General features: G+C 42.9%; 1 protein-coding gene across 1 annotated transcript in view; it reads right to left on the bottom strand.

Annotated features, from left to right (window-relative positions):
* The window catches only part of LOC118398480 (leucine-rich repeat and fibronectin type-III domain-containing protein 2-like), a 146,946-nt gene extending 144,418 nt beyond the window's left edge, over positions 1-2,528 (bottom strand). The window contains exon 1 of the mRNA XM_035793859.2: positions 1,683-2,528. The gene's annotated coding sequence lies outside the window, so the exon portion shown is untranslated. The remainder of the gene's footprint in view (positions 1-1,682) is intronic.
* Between the last annotated feature and the right edge of the window lie 15,509 nt (positions 2,529-18,037).

The following is an 18,037-nucleotide window of genomic DNA, read 5'->3' on the forward strand; positions in this document are numbered from 1 at the left end:
CTGTGGACTGACACACACAGCTCTGGCAGGACTGAGAATCTAGGAGCAGTGCCACAACTATCTTAGAAGCCGAACTGGAGGTTTGGAGAACATGTTGTGGAAGGTGCTCATTATTTGTCTTCACACATTCTTGAACTTGCGGCTGCATGGCGTTTGACAGGAGAGTGCAGGTCATCAACTAGATACTGGACACAGAAGCATGCCAATAGTGCCCAAGAGTTCATCTGACTCTGGGGAAGTAGATAAAGGGACTCATTGCCAGAATCCGAAAGTATCCCTTTGATTCTTAAGTCTAAGCCATTAGAGGGGAGGGTCACAAAAGTTTGAAGCCCAAACGGTTCGGACGCTACAAACAGAAGTTGGAACTTTGACGGTACCGAATTCAGACGAGTCCCGTGGGACTTGCAGTTTCTAGGCCAAACCGTTCAGAAGCTACAGAAGTGTCCGCGAGAAGAACCATTTTCGGGATGTCCCATAGTGTTACAAACATCGAGGTGGCTCGGCCACCTTCCACCGCAGATTATCCCTCGGCAGGGGATAAAACCTGACAGTGAAGTGATCCAATGTGTAGAACTTCTAATTTATTTAAAATTTGACCAAAATAGATTTATAGTTGGTATTGTAAAAATCCATAACGATTTATGGATCCATACCTTAAAATACCTTAAAATACAATATATCGGCCAGCCCTAAAAAAACACATTAGAATGATACAAATTGGACAAATTACTTGAATTGCATAAGCGCTTCAAATGGAGAGTAAAAACAATGGGCTACATCAATATCCAACACATTTTTTTGGTGTTTATTTTCAATGGTGCTCTTTCCATCCACACCACTAAATGGAACCCATCCTATTCAGGATGACTCCACACTTTGAATCCGATTACTTTCCCAGAAGTACTTCGATGTGTGAAATAGGGAGTCCTTTTCAAGAACTAGTGAATACTAGGGCTACTCTGCAAGTACCATAAACACAGTATCCAGTGGTGTTGCTTTCCCAAGTTGACTAATCTTAATAGATTGATGAAAGGTCACCAGAAATTCCAGCCATGCAAGCAGTTCACTCTTTAGTCTGGGTCACATGTGTATTATGCATTCATACACAGGAGAGTGCAACATCGGGGTCAGATGTTAAGGTCAAAGATGGCTCCAAATTGTTAACATGCCCAGATAGTCAGTGACATGCATTTAGAAATCTTCGTTGGTCATACAATAACTGCCGTTCATCTGCACTGGGGTCTTACTAAGATAAGAATCATGTCAAATTCCATTCTCCTTTCATATGTCCCCTAAAAACGTATACTTGTATCTTTGCCTTTCTATAAATAATCGAAAATCTGAATGAATATGGGTATTGTTATCTTACATTCCGGTTTGATCATGGGTGTTGAATATTAGTTCATGTGGATGCGACTGGGGTAGGGGCGCGGGTGAAAAATGATATAATGCAGAAATATATCCTAAACAACAACAAGAGTAATTCCATCTAACATCAAAATATTTTGCCAATAATGGCACAATGATTTGCCACAAATTATTAGAACATGTTGATAATAATTTACTAGGCATAAGGGCATAAGAAAGTATGTTTAGACAAATTGATGGACTTTTCAATATGCCATTCTAACGACTTGATAATGATTATACCTCACCCAAAAACGGACAGGTGCTTTTCTTACCATTCATGGCAGGCGTTTGTCCATCGTGTATTCTACCAAGGAGATGTTGCATCTTCGGTGTTCTTATTTTCACTTCACCATTATTCCAAAATCGTTTTTAATTTCCAATATAGGCTAGCCTACTGATCGCAATCCCGACCTTTTTCACCACCGGCTCGCTCTGTGGATAGCGCGCGTTCCAAAGCGACTCATTCAGTGCGAGACAACCTCTCCAGTCTCTCAGCAGTTTGAAAGACGGGCACTATATTGGTGCAGCGAAACTGGCCAAATGTAGGCTATGTTGAGTTATTTCAATCAAACTCGAACGCTCACTCAATTTGACTGTAATCTATAGTTCTGATCTATCGTAATTCGTCTTTACTTGAATCGATTTCCATTCGTCCTTAAAATACTTGAAAAATAGCACAGGATTAAAAGCATACCAGGACAAATTAATTAAAAAGCAATATCCTATTGTTCAATTCAGAATTAGTTGATTTTTGGCAAAACACCTATACCAGATAATTTTGCGTTCCGAGCAAAACCTTGTAGAAACGAGTAGCCCAATCCTCTGCAACAATCACACAAGCTGTACACCGCGGCACAAAGGGGATAACGCAGAGCAGCAGATAGCTGGTTGAGGTATTTAGGTGGCACGACCAGCCTGCGTCTCGGTAACCGCAGGAGAGACAGGCAGTGAGAGGCTGAGAGGAAGCGCTCATTCGCCCGCAACAACACTATTATAGTCAGGGTTCCATCTAAACTTTGACCAACATTGACCGCATATTTGCGCATTATCGTCCTCTTTGTCGCACATTCAATCTAACGACATTTTTTTTTTTTTTTACAGCCTAATGAAACGATAAGTGGGTCTATAAGCGTGCATTCAGAAGATGATGCCAAACGCATTGGTTGAAATGTCACATTTGGAGTCATAGTTAAAACATTAGGCCTAGATATTTGAATATAAATAGATTTAAGTGATTCAAGATTGAACATGCTTGCATTTAACAGCATTTAACAAAGTGATTTTCGGTCCTCCGTAAAATTGCGAGGGCGACACACAGGCCACTTGAAATAGTCTGAGTCAGAGTTTTGCAATATCATTTCACATGTCACTTGCTTTATTTGTGTTAATTTTATGTTTTCAAATGGCGCAAATAACCCCAATCATAATGTTATAAATACACACAGAAAAAAACGTCATATATAGTGCCAAATGAGGGTTATTTGGCTTGTAGGCTAACCATAGCAGATTGTGGTGCTATATAGAACCCTTTTTGTAAGGTTCTATAAAGAACCATGTTCATAAGGTTCTACATGGAACGTTTATGGTGCTATAAAGAACAGTTCCATAAGCTTCTACAAAGAACCATAAGAAAGCCCCTTTATTTGTTCTTTATAGAACATTCATGGAGAATGGTTCTATATTTTTATTTATTTAACTAGGCAAGTCAGTTAAAAGAACAAATTCTTATTTACAATGATGGCCTACCCCGGACGATGACTCCCCCCTATGAGATGTGATGCAGCCTGGATTTGAACCAAGTACTGTCGTGACACCTCGTGCACTGAGATGCAGTGCCTTAGAATGCTGCCCCACTCAGGAGCCCAATCTTAAAGGCTCTACAAATAACCTTTTCAAGAACAATAGAGGGTTTTTTTAAAATTCTGGTTTAACATGCTATTTCTTAAAATTCCATAGGTGTTAATATTGTATTCATTGACAAGTTGAATAAGGTTTGGTAGCTCTGGGACAGCTGATTTGGTCAACATTTCTCAATTGAAGCAATTGAAGACTTGAGTCTTTCACAAGACAGCAGAACTGGCCATGGTCATATTCAGTGCTGTGAAAAAGTATTTGCCCCCTTTCTGATTTTCTCTATTTTTGTGTATTTCTGTCACTGAATGTTATCAGATCTTCACCAAAACCTAATATTAGATAAAGGGAACCAGAGGGAACAAATAACACAGCAATTACATACTTATTTAATTTATTTCATAAACAAAGTTATGCAACACCCAAAGCCCCTGTGTAAAAAAGGTATTCGCCCTCTTCAAATCAAATCAAAATCAAATATATAGCCCTTCTTACACCAGCTGATATCTCAAAGTGCTGTACAGTAACCCAGCCTAAAACCCCAAACAGCAAGCAATGCAGCTGTAGAAGCACAGTGGCTAGGAAAAACTTCCTTGAAAGGCCAAAATCTAGGAAGAAACCTAGAGAGGGACCAGGCTATGAGGGGTGGCCAGTCCTCTTCTGGCTGTGCCGGGTGGAGATTATAACAGAACATGGCCAAGATGTTCAAATGTTCATAAATGACCAGCATGGTCAAATAGTAATAATCACAGTAGTTGTCGAGGGTGCAACAGGTCAGCACCTCAGGAGTAAATGTCAGTTGGCTTTTCATAGCCGATCATTGAGACTATCTCTACCGCTCCTGCTGTCTCTAGAGAGTTGAAAACAGCAGGTCTGGGACAGGTAGCACGTCCGGTGAACAGGTCAGGGTTCCATAGCCGCAGGCAGAACAGTTGAAACTGGAGCAGCAGCACGGCCAGGTGGACTGGGGACAGCAAGGTGTCATCATGCAAGGTAGTCCTGAGGCATGGTCCTAGGGCTCAGGTCCTCCGAGAGAGAAAGAAAGAAAGAAAGAAAGAGAAAGAAAGAAAGAGATAATTAGAGAGAGCATACTTAAATTCACACAGGGCACTGGATAAGATAGGAGAAATACTCCAGATATAGCAGACTAACCCTAGCCCCCAGACACATTTAGCTGCAATGACTACAACCAAAAGCTTCCTGTAGTTGTTGATCAATCTCTCACATTGCTGTGGAGGAATTTTGGCCCACTCTTCAATGCAGAACTGCTTTAACCTCAGCAACATTTATGGATTTTCAAGCATGAACTGCTCTTTCCAAGTCCTGCCACAACATCTGAATTGGGATTAGGTGTGGATTTTGACTAAAGGCCATTACAAAACTTAATGTGTTGCTTTTTAGCCATTTTCAGACTTGATTGTGTAGACCTGATTGTGTGTTTTGGATCTTTGTCTTGCTGCATGACTCCGCTGCGCTTCAGATTCAGCTCCCAGACAGATGGCCTTACATTATCGAATTCTCTGATATAAAGCAGAATTCACGGTTCCTTCTAATGAAACCAGACTCAGTAAGCGCTAAATTAAATAATGCACTTTCTATTTTGGTTTATATCTCCCAAATAAGAGATATTACGGCTTAACTATACCTATTCAATGCTTTGACGCCACAGCACTGGAAATACCCAGCTTTTTAAAAATATTCACCCCTTCAGGTTTGTTTATATTTTTCAGTTGATTTCTCAGCCAGGCGAGGTGATGACATAGGGCTCGAGTGTAGGCATTATGTAATCTCGCTCACGTGCTGAGTGATGTTTATAACTCAACTGTCACTCTGCCATATTGCAGTTTAGCCTTGCAGCCAATCCAGTCGGACTATAATCCTGGTAAGTACTTTTGGAATAAAACATTCCATTTTTTTATTTTATTTTACCTTTATTTAACTAGGCAAGTCAGTTAAGAACAAATTCTTATTTTCAATGACGGCCTAGGAACAGTGGGTTAACTGCCTGTTCAGGGGCAGAATGACAGATTTGTACCTTGTCAGCTCAGGGGTTTGAACTTGCAACCTTCCAGTTACTAGTCCAACACTCTAACCACTAGGCTACCCTGTGATTAGCCATTATGCATTATATTGTACACTTTGTTCTGTTCTGGAAAATATGTAGTTTCTGATAACCTGTTCTGCATGTTTTGTAGTGTTTAGCTGTGTGCCGCCTGTTGGCTAGACTAGTGGGCTAGCTAGCTGGCTAAATTAGTTAGGGAGCTAGTTAGGGAGCAGAATTAGCTAAACAGTTAGCTAAAGTTAGGTTCATTGTAATATAAAATGCTTGTTTTCATTTCATGTATTAGAAAACATTGAGTGTATTTTTGTTCGCTAATGAGTCACGTTTGTTTTTCTTCCACAACATAAAAATCCAAAGGACTAACATTATCAGAGATGGCAGATCATGTCGAGGTAATATAGCTAATATTTAATGACCATATACATTTATCAATAGTTGTAGCTAAGTTAGCTAGCTACCTATCAGTCAAGGCTTGGTTAACAAAATATTTACAGTAAATACTATTACCATCTACTAATTGTTATTCATACAAAGAGTATATTTTCTGTCAATTGTTGGCAGCACCATTTCACCAGGTCAAATATTTGGTACATGTAAATGCACTTGGCGGATCGTGATTCTTGAATTATTCCCTTTCGGACAATCTGTTGCCTGAACATGGCACAGAGAAGCCTACACAGAAAGAGAAAGCCAGGGGCAGATGTCAAATGGTCCGTGGAGGACTGCTGAGGGCCAGTGTAGAGACAGGGGCTCATGTAATGAGTAGGGCAAGAGGATCAACCAGTTCCAGGGGAGGGAACAGGGGAAGAGGTAGAAGGGGCAAATTCAGAATCTGGGAAATATCCCTGGCTGACAGGGAGAGAGTTGATCATCATAATCAAGATAGAAGTGCACTGGTGGAGGTTTGTAAGCCACATTACACCATGTCTGATTAGTCTAAACCAAATCTAGACCAGATTGTCAACTCCGGTACTCATGTCAACCAGGAAATATAGCTCTTATTTTTACTCATTAACTTTAGTTGTGTCATAAACAGCTGTCGTAGAGAGAGAGAGGCATGATGTCTTGATGCTGATGCTGGAGAGGACATCCAGGCTAACCAGGGAGGTGGTGGAGATGTGGGGGGAGGCCCTTTTTGCACTATTGGTTAGAGCCTGTAAGTAAGCATTTCACTGTTGTATTCGACACACGTGACAAATCAACTTTGATTTGATTTTTGGTGCACCTGTGGCAGGTGTGGTGAAAATGCCAACTGACTTTGAGAAGAAGGGCTGCAGTGGGGGGCCAAATACCTGTATCAGTACAATGCCACACACATACACATACTGCCTGGAGCCTGGAAACCTAAGGAACATCAGGCTTATAGGAATGATCTGTTATCCCTGGTTGAACGCGAGGAACAGGGAGAAGACCATGCAGAGTACAGGCATGCTGCCTACCGGCAGTTCATCTGTTGGCAGCGTGGCATAGACAAGTCTTTTAAAATGAAACGGAATCATAGAACAAATCATTTGACTCTGTGTAACTACATTTATTTAGACGTAAGACAACATTCATGAGTGACAAAGTATTCATAAGGTATATTTGCAGGTGGATTGAGTCGAGGGGACTCTATAATACATGATCAATAACATGAGGTTATTTACAATTGCTATTTATAAGCAATGAGGTCTATTTAATTGAGTAGAGGGGACTGTACAATAACACAATGTACAATAACAATGGTGGTTATTTGGAATAGCTTTTTACAAGAAACTATAGGAACTAATTGTTAGCTATTGGTATTCAGTGTGTGTGTGTGCTTGTGCATGCATGTGTGTGTGTGATATGCATAATCACACACACACATGCATGCACAAGCACACACACACACTGAATGTGTGTGCATGTGGACATGGGGTTTCCAGTCAGTGCAGCTGTTCAGATCCTAGGGAGAGGGAGGAAAAGATGCATCTAGAAACACTCTGTTTGACCCTCCTTTGTAAAAACACTGTTTTAAATCTTATCACACATACCTGGCCCCCGGCTGACGTGTGCCTGACCCAGTTCCTGGATGGGTGGTGTTGCAATGTCACGGAGAAGGCCAAGAGTTCTTGGGTCACTGGCTACACAAGGGATGATCCTTGGCATTCCTAAATTGGATGCCAACCTCTGTCTGTACACACCTGCTTGCTGCTCAGAGATGTAGCTAGGGGTTTTGGGGTTCTTCTCCGCAAGCACTGTCCATCTTTTGGACTTGTTTTGAAAGTGTCTGTACTGTGAGTAGCTCAGGGTATAGAACACCGAACAGCGAGGAACGAGTAATTATCATTACAACATCAAGATATAACCAATGTGCTGCTGCATTGAATACGTTTGGGCAGGTTCTGGTTCTTACCGGAGATGTACATAACAGATGAGTGCCCAAAACGGGTACGGAAACAGGAATCACTCACATCTTGTTGCCAGCTTTGTTCCTCGAGAGCAGGCCTCTCTCGATGTTGATTGTCGTCCAATGCTGCCAGGAGAGTTCTGTCCTCATATATGCGCAGTGTGAAGGCAAACCTATTGCTATATATCGGAATGCCTCCAGCTCTGCAGTTGACCTCAGAAAAGCATCACAATTAGCCTTATGCGTGTCATCTCATCAAACACAGAAAAATATATGACACATATATGATTTACAAGACCTAAAAGCCAGGTGTTTGGGGATAACTTTAAGCCACCTCTTGTTGAGCACAATTTCAGTCAGTCTTGTGGGCTGCTGAACCTCTCTCCATCCAGGACTTTGGGCCTTTCTCAGGAAAACTGTCATGCTGAAAGCTGCCGAAGGCCCATTCGCGTTCTACAACATGGTGCAACATGCCTCTCATGTTCTACAGCAGTGAAAACCATTTATCAGTAACCATTTATTTACAACACAATTGCCTGACATATCATTAATCACTGTAATGGCAGTGCTGAAATTACAGTCGAGTACGATACCAGTCATTACAAATATACATTTAAAATATAAATCATTCAATAGTAAGCTGTTCTTAGTGCCACAGTATTTCACTTAAAATGAACTCTTCATATGTCCCAGCCTCCTTATAGCTCCAACAGAAGTGGTTGACCACAGGAGCTTGGTGGCACCTTAATTGGGGAGAACGGGCCGGTGGTAATGACTGGAGCGGAATGGTATCAAAATACATGGTTACCAGGTGATGTCTGCCATTTCTTTGGCTCCATTCTGGCCATTTATTATGAGCCATTCTCCCTCAGCAGCATCCACTGTGTTTGACAATATCTGTACTCCACTGGAGAAGGATGGAGTACGCTGCCTGCTGCTCAGCATTTCTTGAGAGAATGTTTGAAAAGTGAAAAATGTCAGTTGAAACATAAAGTAAAATATAATAAGCAGTAGAGATTGCATGACTTCCTCAATATAAATACTTTACAGCATCAATATTTTTGCCCATGTCCTTTTGACCCATGCCACATATGAAACGAGTGCTTCACTTCTTTGTATCGGCCTGTCTGGTTCTGAGGACAAAACATTGCACATCACCGTGTGTGATGTTTGAGAATTCAAGTTTGTGCAATTACACAATTTGAACGCCTATTCCAACTTCGGCAGGATGACCAGACTGATGCTGAGTACATGCTTAACCTGGTGAGTAGCAGCATCCAGCGGATGGAATGAGCCGGTACTCTGTATGCTATTCTGAAGAGGACTGCGCAAGGAGGTCCAGACGGAACTGGCATGTTCGAGACGACAACCTCTCATTGGACGCACTCATCGCAATGGCCATACGTCTGGATACACTACTTTGGGAACGTCGGTACCCTCATTCTTCTCTCCCTCTCTCAGTGACCAATCAGAATCAGAACCCATGGAGGTAGGGGTCACACGCCTCCCCGCGGCTGAGCGATACAGACGGAAACAGCTGGGGCTCTGTCCCTATTGTGGTCAAGGGGGCACCAGCTTCAGCAGTGTCCGGTACGTCCCAACTCGGGATCCACGAGAGCAGAGGAACGGTCACATGCTCTTCCAACTCCTGGGGCAGGTGTGAGTATCTCATCGTCATAATTTTATGTCAACACCTTTTAGTGTCAATTACACTAGCTGGCTGTCCCTCATGGACTGTTTCAACAGTGCTAGTGGACTCTGGTGCCGCGTGGAACTTCATTGACCAGACCCTTGCTTCCTCTCTGAACATCACCTTATACCCGCTCTCCTCTCCGTTTCCGGTTTAAGCCATTGATAATCGGCCACTAGCATCCGGAACCATCACACACGTCACACCACTCACCCTAAATGTGGAGTCCATTCATCAGGAAAACATTTCCTTCTTCATCATTAGTGCACCAGCTCACAAGATCATCCTCGGCATCCAATGGCTCCAACGACATAACCCCACCATCTCATGGTCAAGGATGATAATCACGGACTGGGTACCCGAAAGCCGGAGGACCTGCCCCTCTCGAGTCGTAGCCCCTGTGGTCTGTGACGTAGATGTGGACATTCGCCAGGCTCTGGAGAGGGAACCTGCACCCACTACCTGTCCACCTGAACGCATATATGTTCCCACAGGGAGAAGGGATCGGCTGCTGACCTGGGCATAAACAGCTGTCATCGCTGGAAATCCAGGGATCACCCGTACCATTCAATCTCACTCCAAAAAATATTGGTGGCCCACCTTTGCGCAGGACGTTATTTGCTACGTCAACTCCTGTTCTGTGTGTGTCCAAACTAAATCCCCCCTATCACACTCCAGCAGGGAAACTCCCTCCCCTTCCCGTGCCTCAGCGTCTCTGGTCTCATCTATCCATTGATTTTGTCACTGATCTCGCCTCTGACGGTTTCACCACCGTTTTGGTGTTGTGGATAGATTTTCCAAATCCTGTCATTTTAACCCTCTCTCTGGTCTCCCGACTGCTCTCCAGGTCACTGAGTTACTATTCCAGCAGGTCTTCTGGCATTATGTCCTTCCAGAGGACATCTTCTATGACTGTGGCCCCCAATTCACATCACAGGTATGGAGAGCCTTCATGGAGTAGCTCGGGGTCCTTGAACGGCCCTACAAACCGGGGACTCAGCTTTTCCACCAGTACCTGGTGGACTGGGGGGGGTCACGGTCTAGAGGAGGGCAGGTGGAGTGGGGTGTTCCTGGTGGAGAGCCAGACACAATCACCAGGATGAAACTTGGTAGCCTCCTTGCGGTGGCGATCCGCCTGCTCCTTCTGACAGTTGACGGTGCACTGGAGTCTCACGTGGGCATCGCTCCACACTTCATCTGTGTGCCTGAACCACTCATCCACCGTACGATCTTCTGATATATTTTTCAGCCTCACTTCCGGTTATAGGCTTCAGTCTAAAGGGCAGGTGGAGAGGACGAACCAGGAGCTGGGGAGGTTCCTGAGGATCCACTGCCAGGACCGGCAGGGGGAGTGGGCCCGATTCCTTCCCTGGGCAGAGTACGCTCAGAATTTGCTACGTCACTCCACCTGGCTGACTCCCTTCCAGTGTGTTCTGGGTTATCAGCAGGCCGTGTTCTTAGTTCCAATGTTGTGCCCCTTCAGAACCCAACATATATCTGAAGATCCTGCAGTGGATGAGTGGTTCAGGGACACAGATGAAGTGTGAAGCGATGCCCACGTGAGACTTCAGTGCACTGTCCACTGTCAGAAGGAGCAGGCGGATCGTCACCTGGTCCCCTGGTCCCCTGGCTGAGGTTGTCCCCCACGATACCACTCCACCTCCCATGGATGTCGAGGGAGGTCCCGCCTATGCCCTCAGATCCTTACTGGACTCCCGATGTCATGGGGGTCGGCTACAGTACCTGGTGGACTGGGAGGGTCACGGTCTAGAGGAGCAGTGTTGGGTTTGGGTAGAGGACATTGTAGATCCCAACATCATCCGTGATTTCTAATTTTGTTATGTGGACCAGCCCGCTCCACGCCCTCTAGGCCGTCCTCATCTTGCGGCTGGATCTGTACATCAGGGGGGTACTTCTAATTTCTGATCCCCCTCTCCAGCACTTGATGCTGCTGGTTTACTAATTACGTGCACCTGCACCTCATCATGTGACACACCTGGAGTCTATCACTACCCCTATATCTGTCACTCCTGTAGTTGCATTTCCCAGTCAGTACTGGTTATGTGTTTCATGTCCAAATCACCTCCCTGCACTTGTTTCTTAACTCCCAGCATCTACGTTACAAGATAACATTCTATTGGTTGTAAGAATTTTGAATCTGGTGTATAGGTAAACCGATACATAAACCATGTGCCATGGAATCAGTACTTCTAAAATCTCTTTCCAACTATTTTGCAATCTACATGGCACAGCTGTCAATTTTTGGTACTGAATTTAAACTGGTATACTTTTTTATTTATCACAATTTTCTTTAATACAAGGCTGACAGACAAATATTTGAGGCATTGTTTGTCATGGACATCGTCGTGGAAATGACCGGACCAAGCAGCATATATAAATGTCACCAACTAAACAACGCAAGTTAAGCTTATTAGGGCTATAGTGCCACTAAAAAAGTCAACTACCCACAAAATACAAAGGAAAAAAGGCTGCCTAAGTATGATTCCCAATCAGAGACAACGATAGACAGCTGTCTCTGATTGAGAACCATACCCTGCCAAAACATAGAAACAGAAAACATAGAAATAAAGAAACTAGAATGCCCACCCCAGTCACACCCTGGCCTACCCAAAATAGAGAATAAAAGTCTCTCTATGGCCAGGGCGTGACAGTATCCCCCCCAAAGGTGCGGACTCCGGCCGCAAAACCTGACTTTAAAGGGGAGGGTCCGGGTGGGCATTCCCTTACAGCGGCGGCTCTGGTGCGGGACGTAGACCCCCCTCCACCTCCCCCCACACCCTCGTCGCGTGATGAGACTTTACTGTCAGCTTCACAGTGGTCACAAGTTGTCTGCCACGGTTCCTTGTCTACTAACAGTTCCTCTTTTCCTATAAACATACATTCAAGAATTCTAGTCTTATGATTCACAAACACATTTCACTCCATTATACTGTGACAGGGTGGAATACTTGTTAGTTACTGCCTTAACTGTCATGCCCTGGCCTTAGTATTCTGTGTTTTCTTTATTATTTTGGTCTGGCCAGGGTGTGACATGGGTGATTTATTGTGTTTTGTATTGTCTAGGGGTTTATTAGATTTATGGGGTTGTGTTCAGTATAGTTGTCTAGGAAAGTCTATGGTTGCCTGGAGTGGTTCTCAATCAGAGGCAGGTGTTTATCATTGTCTCAGATTGGGAACCATATTTAGGCAGCCATATTCTTTTGGTATTTTGTGGGTGATTGTTCCTGTCTCTGTTTTGCACCAGTTAGGACTGTTTTTGGTTTTCCACGTTTTCTTGTTTTGTATAAGTACATTGTTCATGTTATCATCTTTATTAAAGATGTTTATAAATAACCAAGCTGCGTTTTGGGCCGCCTCTCTTTCACCAGAAGAAAACCTTAACATTACTTTAAACATATAAATCATTGAGTCATTATCTTATCATTACCTTAGACATATAAATCATATGGATTTATATAACACACATATGATTAGTACATAATAAATTCATTGACAATAAGATAATAATTTTGATCTGATTATTCTCATAAAATCACTGTGTCTCTGTGCGTTGATTGGTAGGGAAAAACAGGTCTACATAGCCTACTGAAGGCTACACAAATGTTTTTAACATTAGCATTTGTTCAGAACAATGTGCCTGATAGCAAGATAAAATGTCACTCAAAATGTATCAAGAAGAAAGGTGGATAATGAAATTGGAATTTTCAGAGAAGAATGTACAGAGATATGCATTCATCTCTCCATAGTGATATTTTCATTTCAAATAAGACAGTTGAAAATAATTCAATCTCAGATGTAATTATGAAGTGGCCTTCCCGCCCCAATACGAGGACCGACTCAGAAACATTGAATCGTTAACAGCAAACTGCACACGCAATTTTTTTTGTGGACAGTGGTTAAAGGCGCTGTACTGCAGTGCCCGCTGTGCCACCAGAGACTCTGGATTCGCTCCCAGGCTCTGTCTCCGTGGTGCGATGGACAATTGGCCTAGCGTCGTCGGGGTTAGGGAGGGTTTGGCCGATAGGGATATCCTTGTCTCATCGCGCACCAGCGACTACTGTGGGGGGCTGGGCGCAGTGCGTGCTAACCAAGGTTGCCAGGTGCACAGTGTTTCCTCCGACACATTGCTGCGTTGGATGCGCTAGCAGTGCGGCTTGGTTGGGTTGTGTATCGGAGGACGCATGACTTTCAACCTACGTCTCTCCCGAGCCCGTACGGGAGTTGTAGCGATGAGACTAGATAGTAGCTACTAAACAATTGGATACCACGAAACTGGGGAGAAAAAGGGGTAGAATTTAAAAAATATATATTTGTTTTATCTGCAGTTACAAGGAAGAGGAAACAGTCGTGGACATGGTGGAGAAATTTGAGGCCTTTACTAGGAAGCTTGAGTTGTTCGATTTGGACTTGTCATCTGGAAGGCTAATGACAGGCAGAGGGAACAGGCCGCAGCATTGTAACAGAGGTGATGGAAGATGTCATCAAGCAGCTGAGGGACAACTTATCCACCAGATTTGAAGATGACAGCATGCCCAAGGATATCATTGCGTTTGTGCATGATCCTCTCACTGTCCACCCAGGTGGAAAATTCTCCTCCCTTGCTAAGAAAACGATACCCTTCGCTGGATGAGGTAGCAATTCAAACAGAGCTGATTGAATTCCAGACATCGAGCCAAATCAGGGATGCGCTCAGGAGTGCCGAGTCCCTGTGTGCATTGTGGGTGGCATGCTCAAGAGGGTGGCATGCTCAGAGGGTGGCATGCTCAGAGGGTGGCATGCTCAGAGGGTGGCATGCTCAGAGGAATATAGCACAATAAAAAAACTTGCATTGTATCATCTTACACCTGCAAATCCTCATTTTCCTCTATGAACACAATATAGACTCACGACAGGAATCGGCTATCACATAAGTCAATCGAGGTCTGCCTGCACATCAAAATCACATTCAATTGGTGTGCAACACTTGCATAACAAGTTAGCTATATTTTTTATTTAGGTACAGTGACTTCCTTTTTGGGATATTGCATTTGGGAGTATTTTGTTTATAGTTATTTTTTTATGAAAACAATTTTCACAATTAATATGGGCGGCCAAATAATATTGCCGCCAGTTGTTTTTTAAAATAAGCAAATCAGTTAAGAACCAATTCTTAACTACAATGACTGCCTTCCCCGGCCAAACCCGGTTGACGCTGGGCCAATTGTGCCTCGCCTGTTAATAGCCCATCCTAGAAACGGTGTTTGCAGAATTCACAGTCTGCGACGCAGGTGAAAAACAAAATGCCTCCAGCTGTCCATCACTACTGTAAATAAAAAGGGTATTGATATTGATATTGATATTTTTTTTAATCAATTAGTTTAGTTGAGTTTAACGACAATATTTCTTGCATTATTTGTTCTGTTTTTTTCTGGTGCGCTAAACTGAAATTGCAACCAACTTTCTACAGCTTGGTTAAAAAATAACGATATTTTGGAGATTATTTCCTTTTCAAATAACCAAAAGTGAGCAATTGAAATCTGACGAAAGGGTAAAATGCCATTTTTGAACATGGGGTGAGACATTCTTACTAATTTGTAAATAATAAATCATTTAGAATGATTTCTTTCTGTTTTTAGAGGGAGAGAAACCAAAAGCATCTATTTTCTGGACAAGAACATCCCGGCCGGCCAACCCCTCCCCTAATGACGCTGGGCCAATTGTGCGTTGCCCCATGGGTCTCCCGGTGGCGGCCGGCACGGGTATCGAACCAGCAGCTGTAGAAACTCAGTTTGAACTGCGATGCAATGTCTTAGACTACTGAAACACTCAGGAGGCCCCATCCACACATTTTTTTATGCTGATCTATTGCTTTGCACAAAGTATCAAAATCCTAAAATACAACTTAAACAGAGCCATTCGGTGACATCAGCAAGAGTTGTGCTGGACCCTATGTCAGAGAGGTGTTTTTGGGACCACATCGTGTCTATTGTCCTGCTAATAGCCCTTGTGAAAAACAAGTGTTCGAAAACATTAATGATATTTTGGAGATGATTTTGTTTTCAAATAACTGAAAGTTATTGGCTGTACAAGAGAATTTAAAACCTTTTTTTGTAAGAACATAGCACATGGGATTGATTTTAAGAAATGTAGCTTCATCAATGTGATTCATTTTATGCTGGTTCTATTACAAGAAAAACAAAAAAACGAACCCCTCAGCGTTTCCGTTTGGATAATATGGCGTTGTACAAGGTGACTTATTTAACTAGGCAAGTCAGTTAAGAACAAATTCTTATTTACAATGACGGCCTACACCGGTCAGACCTGGACGACGCTGGGCCAATTGTGCTCCGCCCTATGGGACTCCCAATCACGGACGGTTGTGATACAGCCAACCTAACTAAGAAATACATTTGACAATACAATTCTCCCCCTACCCTCCTTCTTGGCAAGAGTCTATTGTCCTGCTAGTAAGCCATAATGCCACTGTGCCGCTGTACAACTTGACCTGTTGGGAGTAGGCTACAGTACTACAGTAAATAATCCTTACATTTCCACACCCTAATTGTAGTCTAACCAATAACCAAAACGAAGATTCAGTGAAAATAAAAATCTCATTGATATATCAAGACCAGTCCCCATGCTTGTCTCAGAGCAGCGCTGTCTTCACCTCTGAATGTTGTCTTTTCCCCCTTCCACTTGCCTCTTCCATTCATTTTGAAAGAGTATTTTCCAGTAAACAACTATTTGTTTACCTTCAATAGCCTACTTTGTTCCAATATTTCTGTCATTCAGCGATATTTATTCCCCTAGTAATTCGTTATGGAACCATATGGAAAATGACATGCGCAAGAGACGGTGATAATATTTTTCCTTTAGAAACTATAATACATGTTGTCCAGGTCAGGATAACCAAAACATGTCTTTATTAACGGCTACCAGAAAGAATGTTGGTACTTATTTATTTTGATCCAAAGCCATGAATGAGTGAGTCACTCAGCTTTATGTAGGTGCCGAGGTCTATACCACTGCGCCATCAACTTGATTATTTAGCAGACATCACTTGCTTATATTCAGCGGAAGCGACCGGCCAGCTCATGGTCCTCCGGACCGTCCCTCTGGGGGCCATCGTCTGTCGGCTGGAGCCGCGGGTCAGGGAGGGGGTACTGTCACGTTTACTACCCGCATCCCCTCTCAGGCGCTCGACGTCACCAGTTGTCTTATTATTATGCACACCTGCAACAATCGTTACGATCACCTGCGCCCCATGACACTCACCTGGCCTCCATTACCTTCCTGATTACCTCCACATATATTTGGGTTTCCGAGTGGCACAGCAGTCTAAGGCACTGCATTTCAATGTAAGCGGTGTCACTACAGTCCCTGGTTTGAATCCAGGCTGTGTCACATCCGGCTGTTATTGGGAGTCCCATAGGGCGGCGCACAATTGGCCACATGTTGTCCGGATTTGGCCGGGGTAGGCCGTCATTGTAAATAAGAATTTGTATTTAACTGACTTGCCTAGTTAAATCAAGGTTACATTAAATATATATATATATATATATATATAAATAATACTCCACTTGGTTCTTTCCTCAGGCGTTATTGACTCTGTTCATGTCTGGACGCTTTTAGTGTTTCTTGTTTTGTTCCATGTTCGTTTATTTATTCAATTTGCACTCCCTGTACTTGCTTCCCGACTCCCAGCTTACACGTTACAGTTGAACAACAAGTTATTGAGCGTAAGGGGCCGATTCCTTTTTCACAAAGGGGAATTGTGTGTTGCAAAACTTTGTTAATTAAATAAGTATGAATTTTCTTTGTTATTCGTAGACTTGCGTTACTTTTATATAATATTAGTTGAAGATCGGAAAACATTAAGTACCAAAAATGTGCATAAATAGAGAAAATCAGAATGGAAGCAAACACATTTTCATGACACTGTACAACACAAAACATTAGATAACCTGGAATGACACTCACTCACGGTTGCACAAAAAGATCTGTGCTCAAACCATGGCCCAAAATATTCAAATGAGCCAGCAGCTCTGCATTTTCATTATCAGTATAAGAAGAAAGAACCCTTTTCTGAACGGCAAAGAACCATTGAAGGGCTCAAAGTGTTTATTTGAGTCATTATGGTTCCTCAAAGAACCCTTCCAAAGAACCTTTGAGGAACCCTCTTTTTGTAGAGTTATGCTGTGCATCTCACTTCAGAATCAGTGGACATCTTGTTTTCATTAATACTCGTTTTCTTCCTGTCTGTGACCAAGCATGGTAGATAGTTAGAACAACAGAGACAAGGACAATTGTACATTCCTGTTCCATATCAGTAATCAAAAAAAGCTCCCCAAATTCCTTTTCATTTTACAATAATCACAGGGGGAAATTGTCTTTAGAGTGAGACATAGAGGTAAAGTAAATGGTTCATAGAACGAGAGCAACTTGATGCTGGATTTCAAGATTCCACTCCTCTCACTCTAGATTTTTAATTAGGCTTTTCAGCACTGGCCTACAGCAAATTGGCCTGAGAGAAAATAAAACACTAATATTAGGGTACGATTGCTATGCAAATTGAAATGGAAATCAGCTTGAAATTGTTTACTTATCATTGAGAAATAAAATCAACTATGTAAGCTGTGTAGAAAGCAGTCAA

Source organism: Oncorhynchus keta, chromosome 19, assembly GCF_023373465.1.
Source record: "Oncorhynchus keta strain PuntledgeMale-10-30-2019 chromosome 19, Oket_V2, whole genome shotgun sequence".
In the NCBI taxonomy this organism is placed as follows: Eukaryota; Metazoa; Chordata; class Actinopteri; order Salmoniformes; family Salmonidae; genus Oncorhynchus; species Oncorhynchus keta.